Here is a 15,542-nt window from a genome sequence, read left to right on the forward strand (position 1 = left end):
GACAGGGGGGTGCGGCCATGGGATCGACCACGGGCGTTCTCCTAGCGCTGGATGTACGCGCGTGCGCGGCGGTTTGATACACACGCGTTTTCGGAGTTAGAGCAGACACGAAGACCTCGGTGGCCATGGCGGTTTGAGACAGTGGAGGGGAAGGCCACGGCGGGTCTCGGCAGCGGGAGGTCTGAGCGGTTTGGGGTAGAAACCATGGCAACGTGGCCACAACCAGTGAATATGGCAACGGTGACTTGGCAACACGGTAGTGAAGCGGCACTCTGGTGCAGCCGAGGCTGATTGATGAAATGGAGACCGGCGGTTCTTGGTGGTGTCTTGTCGCAGCGGCGACTCGACGGCGGTTCAGCCTTGGCAGCTCAAAGGCGCTGATTTGGTGATATTTCGGTAGCAGGGAAGGGAGAAACGGCTGCGGAGAAACCGTGCGCAGAAGCACTCGGCCACTGAGGGCGCAGAGGATGGTCGCGGAAACCCAGAGGCACGGGGCTGTAGCTATGGCAGCAGGTTGGAGAGGCACCGGCACGACGGGACCGCGGTTGGCGACTCGCCAATGGAGGCCGGCTCACAGATGGAGGTAGAACCGCGACAGCACTGGCAGGTTAAGGTACAACCGGCGTGGCGGATGTTCAGAGGTGAGGCGGCTCAACGATGCCGGATTAATGCCAAGCATGGCGACGACTCAAGCTGCTCCAGCAGCGGCGGCTCAGGCGTGAGGCGGTCGAGATTTTGCAGAGAAGCGAGACCAAGGCGGGGCACAACCCGACAAGGAAAAAGATGTCTTGGCGCAGGGGCTTGACCCGGAGGCGGTTCAGTAACTTAACGACGGTGACCCGCTGTGCGACTTGGAAGTGAACTCGGCGGCTCGCGGTGCACCGACAGAGGGGTGTAGCCCGTTGCAGAGGTGGGTTAAACCCGGGCGACCATGGCGAGTCAAGGCCGCAGCCCAGAGGCGATGCGCACCGGCATATTGACAGAGGCACGTGAAAGCGTGTTGAGGTGGTAGTTTTGCGGTAGCTCGATTGCTTAGAACAGAGCAGGCGACTTGGAAGCGTGATTTCACTGCCGCGACGATTCAAAGGCGATTTTAGAGGGGATCGACGACCCGCAACATGGGAAGGGCGGTTCATCGGCAAAGAAGGCGCTCGGATCAGCGGGTCGAAGTCGGAGATGGCGACCCGCAGGCCATGGCGGCGAACCATGGCAATCATTGAAGTAGTACGCCGGGTTGAAATCAATGTGGAAATGGCGGGTTGACGCCGTGGTAAAAACGGGCGGTTCACGGTATCGTGCTGACCATTGCGGAGGCGATCTAGCGATGGCAGTGACTACCACTCATCCGCAGCAGAGACTCAAGCGAAGTGGAGTACGGCGGCAATTTAGACACAGAAACGGAAACTGAGTTCCGGCCTAATCCTTTCAAAAACTTCCGTCAATCGCGCCCGTGACTTTCCTTGTAGGTATCCATACTAGTTTTTGGTCTTTCTCGCGATGATGTCGATTCGGTTTGGTTGCTTCAGACTTTGTCAACTCAGACAGTAGAATCCGGTGATGCTTGTTGGCGTTTGGCAAGGTGGCTGATGTGGCGTGGAGCGCGTCCACTGACCACACTGGTAGCACCAGCTCAGGCCACGCCACGATACGGGAGCAGCAAGAGAAGCACAAGTCAACATGGCCGCTTAGCAACAAGGGCCATAGCAACTCGGCGCCCGACAGCGGCTCGCAGGTGCGTTGAGGCAGGCCTCAGTTGACTCAGGGGTGCAGCAGCTCGAGCGTAGCCAGCGGGCGAGCAGGTCGGCGACTTGAAACGGTGGCTCAGTGATGCCAGCCCAGGGGTAGAGCGAAGCGGACCACGGCCACGACGAAAGTGGGTTGACCCGGGGCGGCTCAATGGTGCGCTTGGCAAGGGACGGACCGGCAACTCGGATCTCGGGGCCGACCAAAGCCGAGGCGGCGGCCTGGCGGTGGAACGACGTGGAGGCGAAACGATGAGGCGGTGGCGACCCAGCGCGGCGACGAGCTGATGTCACGTACCGTCGGCGGGGGCACCTCGAAGGAACAACAGCGAGGTAAGCCTGCAATGGTGGTTTAGAGGTAGACCACGTGTGGCTTGGTGAGTCGATGCGGAGCCGGTATGGGGTGGACGGGAGGCCAGGCACTCCTTAAGCAGCGATAGTAGAGTCCACGTCGTGGCTGATTTGACCAATCCAAAAACTATCAACTGTAACCGCTGCTATAGCACGTCGCTTTATGGATTTAACTTGGGACTTGACTCCTGCCCCCCACACGACATATATCAGCTGCTGTAGAACTTTTGTTGGTTTCGGTCGACGCTTGGCCATAATTGCAACAACAGATCCGAACGGAATTTTGTCTTGCCGCAGAACTTTTTCCATCTTGAGCGACGAACATATTGTTTCACTGGTATCTTTCATTGATGCTTCTTGAGTCTTTACGTGATGCATCCGAGTCTGATCAATCAAAACTTGCTTCTGTTTAGAGCTCATGTACTAGAAGTAGTATCTAGTACTTTTCCAAACTCCATCAGATCTCGTAAACCGTGCCACTATTAGATCTTGACCGTAACTTCCGCGAGTGTAGCCGCAGCATTGATTCAATCCTCTCGGAAGTTGATGCAGATCCTTCCAAGAAACCGGTCTTTCCTCATCCTAATGCAAACTTCTCAAACCCTAGATAAGATCCCTCCAAGAACTCAACACCACCATGCGCGAGCCCCACGGTGGGCGCCAACTGTCGTGGAATTAACAGGTCAGATATCCTTAGTGAGAGGACTTAGTCGCGAGGCCAACGCATCTATGTGGTAGCTTGAGAGGGGTTGAGCAGAGTCGAGAGACGCAACACAAGACAAGGGTTTAGACAGCTTCGGGCCCCGGGAAACATCATCCGGTAAAAACCCTACATGCTGTTTGAGGCTAGATCTCATTATCATCACAAGGGAGTCGCCATAAACCGGCTCTCCTTTAGTTGTGTCTAGCCCTAGAGATTGTTTCTTGCTTGTCCCCCTTTGAGGAGCCCTGCTCCTCCTTATATATGTTGAAGGGGCGGGTTACATGTGGAGTCCAACTTGGACTTTAACTTAAACTATTTTGACTTCCTTTCCTGGGCTTCTCAACGTCTGCCGGTTTAACATTGTCTGCCGGTTTAACATTGTCTGCCGGTTTAACATTGTCTACCGGTTTAACAACACATGTCGGTTTACCATCTATCTTAGCCATCCGTCTTAACTGTCTGCCAGTTTACCATCTGCCGTTTTACTAAGTCCCGACCGGTTTACGACTCCAGCCGGGAATACCGCGGGGTATATCCCCGACAAACGGCATCCCCTCTTTCGTCTCCAACATTATCGGTAATCTTACTTGGGGCTATATTTTCATTCGTCACATGATATGAGTTTTGCTTGGAGAATCATTTTATTTTGTTTTGAATTGCTTGCTGCTATATATAATAATGTTTTGCATCTTTTATTTCAATAAAAATGTAAAGTATAGCCTTTGTCATGCTTATTTTACAAGTCTATATGTGGTTGTTTGAAAATAGAAAGTTCATGGCTGTTGCAAAAATTCTCTAGAAAAGTCAGAATGTGATAAAATGTTGAAACTTTTGCATAGTAAGCTATAATAAATTTTCTACAGTGTGGTAATTTTTCAGAATTTTTGGTGTTAGGGAAGTATGATTAATATTGCACTAGACTGGTTTGTTTAGACAGATTGCTGTTATGTTTGCATTGTTTGCATATGTTTGCTTGTTTAATGATTCTGTTTGAGGATAGAAGTATTAAATATGCAGAGGCATTTAGTATGCAATGTTAAGTTATAATTTTAGTGATTTTCTACAGTAGAGAATGATAAGGTGTTGCACCGATTTATACTAACTTATCTCATGAGTTCTTGTTGAGTTTTGTGTGGATGAAGTTTTTGAGATTTAGTGAAACCTGATATGAGAGAAATTAAGGAGACACAAAAGCTCAAGCTTGGGGATGCCCAAGGCATCCAAAGTTAATATTCCAAGAATACTCAAGCATCTAAGCTTGTTGATGCCCCGGTGGGCATCCCACCTTCCTTCTTCAACAATTATCGGTTAGTATCGGTTGAGCCTAAGTTTTTGCTTGTTCACATGATGTGTGTGATACGTCTCTAACGTATCTATAATTTTTGATTGTTCCATGCTATTATATTACCCGTTTTGGATGTTTATGGGCTTTACTATACACTTTTATATCATTTTTGGGACTAACCTATTAACCGGAGGCCCATCCCAAATTGTTGTTTTTTTGCCTATTTAAGTGTTTCGAAGAAAAGGAATATCAAATGGAGTTCAACGGAATGAAACCTTCGGGAGAGATATTTTTGGAACAAACGCAATCCAGGAAACTTGGAGTGGACGTTAAGAAGTAAACGAGGCGGCCACGAGGGTCCAGGGCGCGTCCTAGGGGGGTGGGAGCGCCCCCCTCCCTCGTGGGCCCCTCGTGGCTCCCCTGATCAACTTCCTTCGCCTATATATATCTACGTACCCTGAAAACATCCAGGAGTACCACGAAACCCTATTTCCACCGCCACAACCTTCTGTACCCGTGAGATCCCATCTTGGAGCCTTTTCCGGCACTCCGCCGGAGGGGGAATCGATCACGCAGGGCTTCTACATCAACACCATAGCCTCTCCGATGAGTTGTGAGTAGTTTACCACAGACCTTCGGGTCCATAGTTATTAGCTAGATGGCTTCTTCTCTCTCTTTGAATCACAATACAATGTGAAGGAAATATGCCCTAGAGGCAGTAATAAAGTTATTATTTATTTCCTTATTTCATGATAAATGTTTATTCTTCATGCTCGAATTGTATTAACCGTAAACTTGATACATGTGTGAATACATAGACAAACATAATGTCACTAGTATGCCTCTACTTGACTAGCTCGTGAATCAAAGATGGTTAAGTTTCTTAGCCATAGACATGAGTGCTACATCTTGAGCTTGTGTTGGTTTTCCTCGAAGAGGACAGGGTGATGCATCAATAGTAGCGTAAGTATTTCCCTCAGTTTTTGAGAACCAAGGTATCAATCCAGTAGGAGGCTCCTCAAAAGTCCCACGCACCTACACAAACAAACAAAGAACTCGCAACCAACGCAATAAAGGGGTTGTCAATCCCTTCACGGCCACTTGCAAAAGTGAGATCTAATAGAGATAGTAAGATAAGATAAATATATTTTTCGTATTTTATAATATAGATGCAAAAAGTAAAGATGCAAATAAAAGTAGATTGGAAGCAAATATGATAAGAGATAGACCCAGGGGCCATAGGTTTCACTAGTGGCTTCTCTCAAGATAGCATAAGTATTACGGTGGGTAAACAAATTACTGTCGAGCAATTGATAGAAAAGTGAATAATTATGAGATTATCTAGGCATGATCATGTATATAGGCATCACGTCCGTGACAAGTAGACCGAATCCTGCCTGCATCTACTACTACTACTCCACACATCGACCGACTCCTGCCTGCATCCAGAGTATTAAGTTCATAAGAACAGAGTAACGCATTAAGCAAGATGACATGATCTCGTGGATACAGAAGGTTACGGTGGTGGAAATTGTGTTTTGTCTTCCCCTAGGATGTTTTCAGGGTACGTAGGCTTATATAGGAGGAAGAAGTACGTCGGTGGACGCCCGAGGGGCCCACGAGACAGGGGGGCGCGCCCTATAGGGGGGGCGCCCTCCTATCTTGTGGGAGCCTCGGCTGTGCGACGCCCCCAATTCAATCGTACACTAATCATGCATGCAAACGTGTACGATCAAGATCAGGGACTCACGGGAAGATATCACAACACAACTCTAAAAGTAAAATAAGTCATACAAGCATCATATTACAAGCCAGGGGCCTCGAGGGCTCGAATACAAGTGCTCGATCAGAGACGAGTCAGCGGAAGCAAAAATAGCTGAATACAGACATAAGTTAAACAAGTGGCCATAAGATGGCTAGCACAAACTGGGATACAGATCGAAAGAGGCGCAGGCCTCCTGCCTGGGATCCTCCTAAACTACTCCTGGTCATCGTCAGCGGCCTGCACGTAGTAGTAGGCACCTCCGGTGTAGTAGGAATCATCGTCGACGGTGGCGTCTTGCTCCTGGGCTCCAGCATCTGGTTGCGACGACCAGGAAGAAAGGAAAGGGGGAAAAGGGGGAGAAAAGCAACCGTGAGTACTCATCCAAAGTACTCGCAAGCAAGGATCTACACTACATATGCATGGGTATATGTGTAAAGAGGCAATATCGGTGGACTGGACTGCAGAATGCCAGAATAAAAGGGGGATAGCTAGTCCTATCGAAGACTACGCTTCTGACAGCCTCCGTCTTGCAGCATGTAGAAGAGAGTAGATTGAAGACCTCCAAGTAGCATCGCATAGCATAATCATACCTGGCGATCCTCCCCTCGTCACCCTGTGGAAAAGCAATCACCGGGTTGTCTGTGGAACTTGTCTAGGTGTGTTTTATTAAGTATCCGCTTCTAGTTGCCATAAGGTCAAGGTACAACTCCGGGTCGTCCTTTTACCGAGGGACACGGCTATTCGAATAGATAAACTTCCCTGCAGGGGTGCACCACATAGCCCAACATGCTCGATCCCATTTGGCCGGACACACTTTCCTGGGTCATGCTCAGCCTCGGAAGATCAACACGTCGCAGCCCCACCTAGGCACAACAGAGAGGTCAACACGCCGGTCTAAATCCTATGCGCGCAGGGGTCTGGGCCCATCGCCCATTGCACACCTGCATGTTGTGAGGGTGGCCGGAAGCAGACCTAGCCCCCTAATACAAAAGCATGCGTTCCAGTCCAATCCGGTGCACGCCGCTCCGTCGCTGACGTCAAGAAGGCTTTGGCTGATACCATGATGTCAAGTGCCCATAACTGTTCCCGCGTAGTTGGTTAGTGCGTATAGGCCAGTGGCCAGACTCAGATCAAATACCAAGATCTCATTAATCATGTTATAATGAAGCAACCGCAAACGCCGACCAGGGCCAGGCCCACCTGTCTCCTAGGTAGTATCGACCTGCCCTGTCGCTCCACCACAAAGTAACAGTTGGGGGCCGTCGGGAACCCAGGCCCACCTCTACCGGGATGGAGCCACCTGTCCTTCCAGCCCCCACATCGGAATCACTTGCGGGTACTCAACGAGCTGACCCGACTTTAGTCACCATCTGAGAGTATATACCCGTGATCACCTCCCAAGTGATCACGGCCCGATAGTATAGCAAGGCAGACTGACAAGAATGTAGGGCCAATGATGATAAACTAGCATCCTATACTAAGCATTTAGGATTGCAGGTAAGGTATCAACAGGTGTAGCAACAATGTCAGGCTATGCATCAGAATAGGATCAACGGAAAGTAGTAACATGCTGCACTACTCTAATGCAAGCAGTATAGAGGGGAATAGGCGATATCTGGTGATCAGGGGGGGCTTGCCTGGTTGCTTTGGCAAGAAGGAGTGGTCGTCAACTCCGTAGTCGTACTGGGTAGCAGCGGCGTCGGTCTGGTAGTCTACCAGAGAGAAGAGGGGGAGGAAACAATAAATACAGTGCAAACATAAGCAAGACGACGCAAGACATGACAAAGAGCGGTGCTAGGTGTGCCCTAACGCGGTAGTAGGTGATAACGACGAAAGGGGGAAACATCCGGGAAAGTATCCCCGGTGTTTCGCGTTTTCGGACAGATGAATCGGAGGAGGAAAGTTGCGTGTTCGCTATGCTAGGGATGTTTGGCGGACGAACGGGCTGTGTATTCGGATTCGTCTCATCATTCTGAGCAACTTTCATGTTGAAAATAATTTAATACGAGTTACGGATTAAAAGATATGATTTTCTAAAGATTTTATTAATTTCTGGAATTTAATTAATTATTTAATTTAATTTGAAATTAGATTTATGACATCAGCATGATGTCATGCTGACGTCAGCAGTCAATAGGGGTTGACTGGTCAACCTGAGTAGTGGGTCCCACTGCTGAGTGACACATTTTAATTAAACATTTTATTTTAACCTAATTAGTATTAATTAGGGGTGGGCCCCACTGTCATTGACTACTTAATTAACTAATTAACAGATCAGGTTAATTAGGTAACTAATGTGTAATTAGTTTAATTAGTTGTTTAATTTAATTAATCAAAATTAATTAAGTTAATTAATTAATTTTATTTTTCTTCTTAATTACGTTCTGGGGCGGGCCCCACATGTCATAGGGCCATAGGGGCCTAAACGGGTTTTGGGTGCTGGGGCGACGGTTATCGCCCGAACGGGCGCGGTTGCGGGCATGTGGGCACAGGGGCGCTGGCGCCCAGCCCGAACGGGCACCGATACGGGAGCGAGCACCGGCACCGGGCGGCAGAGGAGCAGCGAGGCGCCGACGGCCTCCGCGACGACAAGGGAAGGGGTCCGCGGGCGCGGAGGGGCGCCGATGCAGCGTGAGCACACGGACGCCGGAGATGGCAGCGTCGAGGCCGCGCGGGGTAGTGAGCAGGGGCGGGCGAGGCGTGTGCAGGGGGCGGTGGATGCAAGGTGCGGGCGGTAGTGGCGCGGTGACCGCTAGGCGACGGGCACAGCCGGACGGGCACGGTCGGATGGCGCGGCGCATGGCCAGGGCGCGGCACGACCGCGGTGAGCGCGAGGCCAGAGCGCACGAGGCATGGTCGCGGGGCGAGGGAGAGAGGAGGACTGGGGTCCTCACCGGGAGTGTAGGGATCGGGGCAATGGGCGCGGGGAAGTTCGGGGAGGTCCGTTGTGGAGGAGGACGGGGATGATGGGCGACGTGGGAGCAGGCCGGTGGGGAGGAGGAAGCAGGCCGGCGGGGGAGGAGGAAGCAGGCCGGCGGGCGAGCTCCGGGCGCCGGTGCGGTCCACTGGCGGCGATGGGCGACGGCGTCGGGCACCGAGCGAGGGAGAAGGGGATTGGAATCCCGATCCAGATCCAGCGGGGGTGGGGGAGAGCGAGTGGGGAGTGGGGGGGGAGTGTCGGTTAGGGTTTCCCCTCCTCGTGGGGATAAGGCAGGGGCGGGTCGGCCCGCTGGGCCAGGTGGGCCGGCCTGGCCGGTGAGCTGGGCCGTCTAGCCCAGTTGGCGAGGGGGCCTTTTATTCTTTTTAGTTTTGTTTGTTTTCGGTTTTTGTAGTTTCCTTTCTTTTTATTTATTTTCTTTCCTGTTTTAAATCATTTTAAGTTATCTAGGCACTTTATAAAAATGTGTTTATTACACCATATTTACTTAAGCAAAATATGGCATCACCCTAACATTTTTGTTTTATGTTTTAAAAACTTTTGTTGTGTGCCATTAATTTAAATTTGAATTTTGAAGCGGTTTCGAATTAACGCGAGATTTAACAATAGTAACCGTGGTGACGTGGCATCGTTAATGTGGGATTACTGTAGCCTAATTATCTGGGCGTCACAGGCTGCTTCTTCACTTGCACTCCAAGTCCTCTGGATCACGTTCGTTTCAAAAATCACGCTCCCGAAGGTTTCATTCCGTTTGGACTCCGTTTGATATTCCTTTTCTTCAAAATACTGAAATAGGCAAAAAAACAACAATACGGGCTGGGCCTCCGGTTAGTAGGTTAGTCCCAAAAATGATATAAATGTGTAAAATAAAGCCCATAAACATCCAAAAGGGGTAATATAATAGCATGGAACAATCAAAAATTATAGATACGTTGGAGACGTATCAAGCATCCCCAAGCTTAATTCCTGCTCGTCCTCGAGTAGGTAAATGATAAAAACAGAATTTTTGATGTGGAATGCTACCTAGCATAATTCTTAATGTAATTTTCTTTATTGTTGCATGAATGTTCAGATCCAAATGATTCAAAATAAAAATTCATAATGATAAAAGAAATAGTAACACTTCAAGCATACCAATCAAAGTAATCATGTCTTCTCAAAATAACATGGCAAAAGAAAGTTCATCCCTACAAAATCATATAGTTAGGCTATGCTTCATTTTCGTCACACAAAGATGTTCCCAACTTCTACACCCTCGATGACAAGCCAAACAATTGTTTCATACTTAAATAATCACAAACTTTTTCAACCTTCACGCAATACATGAGCGTTAGCCATGGATATAGCACTATGGGTGGAATAGAATATGATGATGGGGATTGTGTGGAGAAGACCAAAAAGGAGAAAGTCTCACATTGACGAGGATAATCAACGGGCTATGGAGATGCCCATCAATTGATGCCAACATGAGGAGTAGGGATTTCCATGCAACAGATGCACTAGAGCTATAAATGAATGCTCAACAAAAGAAAACTAGCGGGTGTGCATCCAACTTGCTTGCTCACGAAGACCTAGGGCATTTGAGGAAGCCCATCGTAGGAATATACAAGCCAAGTTCTATAATTAAAAATTCCCACTAGTATGAAAAAGACAACTTATGAGACGCACTATATGAAAAACATGGTACTACTTCGAAGCACAAGTGTGGAAAACGAGATAGTAACATTGCCCTTTTTATTTATTTTCTTTTTTTCCTTTTTTTCTTTTTTTCTTTTTCATTTTATTTTTTGGGCCTTTCTTTTTTCTTTTGGCCTTTCTTTTTTCTTTTCTTTGGACAATGCTCTAATAATGATGATCATCACACTTCTATTGATTACAACATATGAATTACAACTCGAAACTAGAACAAGATATGACTCTATATGAATGCCTCCAGCGGTGTACCGGGATGGTGCAATGAATCAAGAGTGACATGTATGAAAAATAATACATGGTGGCTTTGCCCCAAATACGATGTCAACTTCATGATCATGCAATGGCAATATGACAAAAGTAATGTATGTCATGATGATGATAAACGGAACGGTGGAAAGTTGCATGGCAATATATCTCGGAATGGCTATGGAAATGCCATAATACGTAGGTATGGTGGCTGTTTTGAGGAAGATATAAGGAGGTTTATGTGTGATAGAGCATATCGTATCACGGGGTTTGGATGCACCGGCGAAGTTTGCACCAACTCTCAAGGTGAGAAAGGGCAATGCACGGTACCGAAGAGGCTAGCAATGGCGGAAAGGTAAAAGTGCGTATAATCCATGGACTCAACATTAGTCAAAAGAACTCATATACTTATTGCAAAAATTTAGAAGTCATCAAAAATCAAGCACTACGTGCATGCTCCTAGAGGGATAGATTGGTAGGAAAAGACCATCGCTCGTCCTCGACCGCCACTCATAAGGATGCACAAGCCAGGTACACTTCATGTTTCAAATTTGTTACACAACTTTAACCATACGTGCATGCTACGAGACTTTCTAACTTCAACACAAGCATTCTTTAAATTCATAATCACCCAACTGGCATGATTTAATATCACTACCTCCATATCTCAAAACAATTATCAAGTATCAAATTGATCATAGCATCCAATTCACTTCCTATGATAGTTTTTATTATACCCAACTTGGATACCTACCATTCTAGGACCAATTTTATAACCATAGAAAATACCATGCTGTGCTAAAATACTCTCAAAATAATATAAGTGAAGCATGAGAGACTATCAATTTCTACAAAATTAAGCCACCGCCGTGCTCTAAAAGATATAAGTGAAGCACTAGAGCAAAAACTATCAAGCTCAAAAGATATAAGTGAAGCACATAGAGTATTCTAACAAATTCTAATTAAATAGGATTCTCCCAAAAGGTGTGTACAGCAAGGATGATTGTGGAAAACTAAAAAGCAAAGACTAATATAATACACGACGCTCCAAGCAAAACACATATCATGTGGCGAACAAAAATATAGCTCCAAGTAAAGTTACCAATGAACGAAGACGAAAGAGGGGATGCCTTCCCAGGGCATCCCCAAGCTTTGGCTTTTGGCTACCCTTGAATATCTTGGGGTGCCTTGGGCATCCCCAAGCTTAGGCTCTTGCCACCCTTTATTCCATAGTCCATAAAAGATTTACCCAAAACTTGAAAACTTCACAACACAAAACTCAACAGGAAATCTTACAAGCTCCGTTAGTGAAAGAAACCAAAACCACCACATAAGGTACTGTAATGAACTCATTCTTTATTTGTTTTGGTGTTAAACCTACTTTATTCCAACTTCTCTATGGTTTATAAACTAATTTACTGGCCATAGATGCATCATAATAAGCAAACAACACACGAAAAACAGAATCTGTCAAAAACAGAACAGTCTATAGCATTCTGTAGCTAACGCAAACTTATGGAACTCTAAAATTCCTACCAAAATAGGAAGTCCTGGACAATTTCCTTGTTGATCAGCAGCAAAAATAATCAACGCAAAATCACGTTTATGTGATTTAACACAATCATATTCGTGCGAGCAAAGTTTCTGTTTTCAGCAGAATCAAATCAACTATCATCATAGGTTATCCTATAGGTTCTACTTGGAAAAAACACTAATTAAAAGATAAAAACACATCTAAACAGAAGATAGATGCAATATTTATTACTAAACAGGAGAAAAAACAAAAAACACAATGAAAATTGGGTTGCCTTCCAACTAGAGCTATCGTTTAACGCCCCTAGCTAGGCATAAAAGCGAAGATAGATCTAACGAGTGCCATCTTTGGCACTAAATTCATAAGTAGAGCACTTGTGATCTTTAGGGATTTCTCCCTTTTGGCAATGGCTAAACCTTTAGGCAAAATTCAAGAAATACATTGGTAGCAAAAGGTTCCTTAATGGTAGAGAGGCAATTGGGAAGAACACTTATGGATTTGAGATCCGCGTCTCCCTTACTAGAAGATTCACCCTTATTTTTAGGAACATAAATAAACTTGGCAGTTTTAGTAGGGGGTTTTGGAGTGTTTTTCATGGGGGGAAACGCGGAACCTAAGTTTGTAATGATATCCTCAAGTTTACCGATTCTAGCAGAGTCTAGATCTATTTTCTCATTGACTATAGGTTCTTTTTCTTTAAGTTTTTTCAAAGTAACTCCAACCCTAGATCCAAATTGGGTAATGTGATTATGAATCTTTTTATCCAAATTTTCAATCAACTCAACAGTGGCAAATTTATTTTCAATAATCTCAAGCCGTTGCATAACGTGTTGTAAAGTTAAAACAGTACCATTGATCAAAAGAGGTGGTGGGCCAAACAAATCTAACATAGCATTATAAGCATCAAACGTATGGCTACTCATGAAATCACCACCGGTAGCAATATCAAGAACACATCTATTCCAAGGGGTAATGCCCACATAAAAATTGCGGAGAAGAACGGAAGTGGAAATCTTCCTAGAAGATTTATATTGGGCATTGCAAATTCTATGCCAAGCATCTTTTAAATTTTCTCCCTCCCTTTTCTTAAAATTGAGAATTTCTTGTTCGGGAGTGATAATAAGGGTAGGAGAACTAGCCATGGAGACAAGGTAAACGAGCTAACACCCAACAAACAGAAAAAGGCAAGCGAAAAAATAGAGGATGAGATTGGGAAAGAGAGGGCGAATAAACGGCAAGGCTGAAGTGGGGGAGAGGAAAACGAGAGGCAAATGGCAAATAATGTAAATGCGAGGGAGATGGGTTTGTGATGGGTACTTGGTATGTCTTGACTTGAGTGAAGACCTCCCCGGCAATGGCGCCAGAAATCCTTCTTGCTACGTCTTGAGCTTGCGTTGGTTTTCCTCGAAGAGGAGAGGGTGATGCAACAATAGTAGCGTAAGTATTTCCCTCGATTTTTGAGAACCAAGGTATCAATCCAGTAGGAGGCTCCTCAAAAGTCCCACGCACCTACACAAACAAACAAAGAACTCGCAACCAACGCAATAAAGGGGTTGTCAATCCCCTCATGGCCACTTGCGAAAGTGAGATCTAATAGAGATAGTAAGATAAGATAAATATATTTTTGGTATTTTATAATATAGATGCAAAAAGTAAAGATGCAAATAAAAGTAGATTGGAAGCAAATATGATAAGAGATAGACCCGGGAGCCATAGGTTTCGCTAGTGGCTTCTCTCAAGATAGCATAAGTATTACGACGGGTGAACAAATTACTGTCGAGCAATTGATAGAAAAGCGAATAATTATGAATTATCTAGGCATGATCATGTATATATGCATCACGTCCATAACAAATAGACCGACTCCTGCCTGCATCTACCACTATTGCTCCACACATTGACCGACTCCTGCCTGCATCTAGAGTATTAAGTTCATAACTACAGAGTAACACATTAAGCAAGATGACATGATGTAGAGGGATAAACTCAAGCAATATGATATAAACCCCATCTTGTTATCCTCGATGGCAACAATACAATACGTGCCTTGAAACCCTTTCTGTCACTGGGTAAGGACACCGCAAGATTGATCCCAAAGCTAAGCACTTCTCCCATGGCAAGAAAGATCAATCTAGTAGGCCAAACCAAACTGATAATTCAAAGAGACTTGCAAAGATAACTCAATCATATAAAAGAATTCAGAGAAGATTCAAATATTATTCATAGATAAAATTGATCATAAACCCACAATTCATCAGATCTCAACAAACACACCGCAAAAAGAGTTTACATCGAATAGATCTCCACAAGAGAGGGGGAGAACATTGTATTGAGATCCAAAAAGAGAGAAGAAGACATCTAGCTAATAACTATGGACCCGTAGGTCTGTGGTAAACTACTCACAACTCATCGGAGGGGCAAGGATGTTGATGTAGAAGCCCTCCGTGGTCGATTTCCCCTCCGGCAGAGTGCCGACGAAGGCTCCAAGATGAGATCTCGCGGATACAGAAGGTTACGGTGGTGGAAATTGTGTTTCGTCTTCCCCCACGATGTTTTTGGGGTACGTAGGCTTATATAGGAGGAAGAAGTACGTCGGTGGATGCCCGAGGGGCCCACGAGACAGGGGGCGCGCCCTATGGGGGGGCGCCCTCCTATCTCGTGGGATCCTCGGCTGCTTCTTGACTTGCACTCCAAGTCCTCTAGATCACGTTCGTTCCAAAAATCATGCTCCCAAAGGTTTCATTCTGTTTGGACTCCATTTGATATTCCTTTTCTTCAAAATACTGAAATAGGCAAAAAAACAACAATACGGCTGGGCCTCCGGTTAGTAGGTTAGTCCCAAAAATGATATAAATGTGTAAAATAAAGCCCATAAACATCCAAAAGTGTAATATAATAGCATGGAACAATAAAAAATTATAGATACGTTGGAGACGTATAAATGAGTTGTCATTTGATTAACAGGATCACATCATTAGAGAATGATGTGATTGACTTGACCTATTCTGTTAGCTTAGCACTTGATCGTTTAGTATGTTGCTATTGCTTTCTTCATGACTTATACATGTTCCTATGACTATGAGATTATGCAACTCCTGTTTACCGGAGGAACACTTTGTGTGCTACCAAACATCACAACGTAACTGGGTGATTATAAAGGAGCTCTACAGGTGTCTCCGAAGGTACATGTTGAGTTGGCGTATTTCGAGATTAGGATTTGTCACTCCGATTGTCAGAGAGGTATCTCTGGGCCCTCTCGGTAATGCACATCACTATAAGACTT

This window comes from Triticum aestivum, chromosome 1B (genome assembly GCF_018294505.1).
Source record: "Triticum aestivum cultivar Chinese Spring chromosome 1B, IWGSC CS RefSeq v2.1, whole genome shotgun sequence".
NCBI classification, from domain to species: Eukaryota; Viridiplantae; Streptophyta; class Magnoliopsida; order Poales; family Poaceae; genus Triticum; species Triticum aestivum.